The sequence below is a fragment of the Mus musculus genome, chromosome 18 (genome assembly GCF_000001635.26).
Source record: "Mus musculus strain C57BL/6J chromosome 18, GRCm38.p6 C57BL/6J".
Classification (NCBI taxonomy): Eukaryota; Metazoa; Chordata; class Mammalia; order Rodentia; family Muridae; genus Mus; species Mus musculus.
Window position 1 is genome coordinate 14,463,352 of NC_000084.6, and position 4,557 is coordinate 14,467,908.

Here is a 4,557-nt window from a genome sequence, read left to right on the forward strand (position 1 = left end):
AGGGGTCCTGAGAAATGGGTCTGAGAGAGATCACCAGATGGGAGTGATGAAACAAAAGACTCGAAGTCAATTTGTGGGTCCAAGCTGATAGGCTATGTTCTGCTCCAGATGGCTCCCTAGACAGCTCTCTGTAGATAGCTCCTAGCTTTGTAGTCTGCTTGAGACAGCTTTTCAGACTGCTTTCTCTCTCTCTCTCTCTCTCTCTCCTACTCAAGACAGCTTTTAAGACTGCTCTGTCTGTGAGTTCTGCTCTAGATAGGGTTTTTTTTTTCTTTCTGTTCTAAACAACTCTCTGATTGAGCCAGCTTTCTCTGCTAAAAATTCTAAAAGCTCTCTGGACAGCTCATAGGTTTTCTAATCAAAATCAAAAAAGCTTCTATTAAAAAATTCTTGGATCTTCTAACCACGTCATAAATCCTGTTAGAAAAATTCTAAAAGTAATTCTACAGATTTCCAATCAAAATTAGAAAGCAAAAAAAAGTCTTTTATGCACACTGTGTCCGCCCCTCAGACAGCCTTTTCTGGAGAGCGCTAGAAAACACTCTAAAGGAGCTGTGCTAGCTCTCTAAGTAATCCAGAAATCCTATTAGAAAAAAATTCTAAAAGAGCTATGAAAAACTTTAAAAGAGATGTGTTCACTCTCCATGGATTTTCTGATCAAAATCAGAAATCCTGTTAGAAAAAAATTCTTGAAGAGCTGAAAGATCTCCAGAGATCTCCACAGTTCAGCACTTGCTACAAAAAAATCTAAAGAAAGAAGTATTATTGCTTTCTGCTAGCTCATTTCATTCAGACCAAAAGCCCAGGTTATTTTTTATGTACAATTCAGTTATATATTCCATGATCCCTCTTGACCATCCCATCAATCAGCATTCTATGACCTTAGCCCCTGAGACAGCAAGCACAAGCACAGACAATAAGATAGTTGGGTAGAACCATGTTGGTATTCCTTCTAGGCTCTGTCCAACAGTTACCTAGCAACAGCCAGGTAGGCCTGGCATGCTATAAAAGGAATTGTTTGGCCTCTCCTCCCACTCTTTGCCCCTTCTCTTTTTCTCCCCCTCCCCATTCTCTTATCTCCATGACCACCCTTTTCTCCCTCTCTTCCCTTACCCTCCTCTCTCTCTCTCTCTCTCTCTCTCTCTCTCTCTCCATGAGTTCCTGATTGGCCCCTCCTCTCTCCTCTTCTCTTATTCCCCTCTCTATCCTCCTCTGCCCCCTCTATTTCTCTGCCTCTATTTCCTTCTCAACTCCCCTTCCCACACCCCTAAATAAACTCCATTCTATACTAGACCTGCCATATGACTGGAATCTCGGAAGGAAGGAATGCCTCAGCATGGTCCACAGAGGCAACCCTCCCACCTCACCATACCTTGCACTACAAGACACATCCTGACCTTTTTATAAAACACAACAGACTACACCCTGGAATTACCATTCTGAACATGCCTGGACCTAAATTTGATATGTCACAGGCTGACCTTGCACTCAGGAATCTCTTTGCATTTGTATCTTTCTGACAAGCTGACTCATAGTGCAGCTGCCTCTGTTCCTTTAGATCTGTGAAGTTCCTTATACAATTCATATTGCATCCTTATATTTTACATAGTTGAGAAATTATGTATTTTTGAACTCATGATTTCAGAGTTCTTTCCCACAGCCTTAAGGGCTGTTCTAAAGGTCACAGCATTATACCATTTTGCTGAGACATTAGCCACAACCTTGACACCTGAATTTGTGATGTCTCCGATTATCATGAGGTCATTAAACTTGGCAGAGAGGGTATTCCTCAAAGGAGGAACATGAAAATATGTACACTATTATACAAATAAGCCTTATGCCCACAGCAACCATCAATACTCATGGAGGCCCATGCCCTGCTGTCTCCTTTCAAGAGGCAGGAAACTACATCATACTGTCCCTTACATGGCCATGCTGGCCTTGGCAGAAACCCACTACCCTAACTGTTCTTACCTACTCGGAGCGTCTTCTATCAAGGCATCAGCCGACTAACCCCATGTGTGAATCTGTTGTCTTATGCCCAAACCTTCCCTAGGATGCCTCTCTCTCCCTTGCTCTTATCGCTTATCCTCACATACATTTTCCAGGGTGCTTCCCTCAAGGGTTAAACAGTTGTGTTCCCACCTATAGTATCTGTGTCTCCCTAAAACCTAATCCTGGTTAAAATTCCCAGTGCTCATTTCTCTGAATTTCTTGCTCTAAATCTGTTCAAAAGATCTAGCATTAGTCAAACCACCCCCCAGGACTCCCAAGTGGCTTTCACTTTAATTCCTTATCTATAGCACTAAGAAAAACCTCAGCTCTGCCAACTCCATCATTTATTTGTTCCCTGAAATCTCTCTGTAGCCCTTCTTTGAATCTAATAATTCTCTTAGTCCGTTATTGGCAAGCAATATGCCAGATTTTTTTTTCTTTGTCCTTTCCTAGGTTAGCCTAGATTTTTTCAGAGCTTGTCAAAATCCTTGGAATGCGAATGAATTGAGTTCTTTTAAAATAACCAAGGAGGTGGATATCTTAGAATGACAGACCAAACTGCAGGTGTGAACCATTGACTGACTTACAGATGGGTCAATAAATGGTTTATTGGTTCTTGACTCTGCATAGAAGATTCAATGTTTACATATCACTAGTGTGTTAGGACCTGCTTTCAGGATGAATGATTTCAAACATGTACATGGCCCCCACTTGGTGAATTTGAGGGGAACAAGCATAAGATTCTGACCTATACTCACACAATGGCTGTGAGGCAAAGGCAGCAGGTGGGTGCATTCCGGTCATTGATATAAAATGTTCTGAGCTAGAAGTGATTTGTGATGATGATTCCATCATGATTCTATTTTCTCATTTGAACTCAATTGCACAGCTTGACCTCCAAGTCCAAGCTAAACCAAGTCTTGAACATTTGGCAAGGATTATCTATTACATATGTTGCAGCAAAATAAAATTTATCTCCTGGGAGAAGTACACACAGATTTTGATGAGACAAAACTTGGAAACGATAGACAATTGTCCAGATATATTGCTTCCTTCTTCTCAAAGCAGGGGCAACTTGATCATCACCTATGTGGTGAAATCAAGGGAGTATCAGGTCTACAGAAGACCAAGCATCTCCTGGAACATCTGGTCTCCAGGACTTCAGCATCCTTTCAGATCTGTAGTAAACCTGCCTCCCCAAAAAACAATTCCAGGGCTTCCTTACCACTGTGGAGATGTAAATTTCCATTATCTCTTTGCCTCTCTCAGACCTTCTGATCACAATCATTCCTGTTCTTTCTATCGTGTGTGTGTGTGTGTGTGTGTGTGTGTGTGTGTGTGTGTGTCTGTGTGTGTGTCTGTGTGTGTGTCTGTGTGTGTGTGTATTCATTTTTTTCTAGCCTTTTAATTTCTTTGAGATAGGGTCTTTTGTAGCCTAAGTGGCCTCAAACTCAACTGCATGGCAGAGGATGGCCTTGAATTCCTGATCCTCCTGGCTCTACCTCCGAAGTGTTGGGAGGATAGGCCTTCAATGCCAAACCCATCTGACAACCATCTTTTCTTAAGGGACTTCTTCACTCTCATAAGAATAATCAGAAAAGCCTTCATTTCAGTCTATGACTGCTCCTGTTCCTACTTCTGTATCAAAGTCAAAGAAGTCTTTTGATTTATCATATCTTATTTAAAAGATGTAGTTGCACTCATTTCCTGGATCTACGTTAAGAGGCTGGTATTTACTTATCAGTGAGTGCATGCCATGTGTGGTTTTTTGTGATTGGGTTACGTCACTCAGGATGATATTTTTTAGTTCCATCCATTTGCCTGTGCGGGTCTCCGCAGTCCTCGCCACCCGCAGAGACAGGAATGACACAGACACCAAGGCGGGTTCATGCAGCAACTTTACTTCAGGCTTTTTCTTTTACAGCTCTCTTCCCCAGCAGCTTCTTCTTAGGGCAAGGGCTAAACTACTCCTATTACAACAGCTTCTCATTACTTCTACTCATGGCAAGGGCTAAAACAAAAACTCTCCTCACTACTCGCACCGGACTCACCTCCTTCTAGCTCCACCCCACCTCATCAAATCAGAATTCACACACACTCCAGGCTCAAGCTCAGGTTGTTCACAGATAGGCTGACAGGTCCGGATCATGAGGAACAATCCATCCTGGCAGGCAGCCCACACATGCAGCCTCACTGCGCATGCTCGGGCAAGGCAGTAAACAAGTGGGTTAGGCCGCGCCCGCTTCCCACATTTGCCTAAGAATTTCATGAAGTCATTGTTTTTAATAGCTGAGTAGTACTCCATTATGTAAATGTACCACATTTTCTGTATCCATTCCTCTGTCGAGGGACATCTGGGGTGTTTCCAGTTTCTGGCTATTATAAATATGGCTCCTATGAACATAGTGGAGCATGTGTCCTTATTACATGTTGGAGCATCTTTTGGGTATATGCCCAGGAGTGGTATATCCAAGTCCTCGAGTAGTACTATGTCCAATTTTCTGAGGAACCACCAAACTGATTTTTAGAGTGGCCGTACCAGCTTGCAATCCTACCAGCAAT

General features: G+C 42.6%; 1 pseudogene; it reads right to left on the bottom strand.

Moving 5' to 3' along the window:
* Window positions 1-643: 643 nt before the first annotated feature.
* Gm52378 lies at window positions 644-709 on the bottom strand (annotated as a pseudogene).
* Window positions 710-4,557: the final 3,848 nt, after the last annotated feature.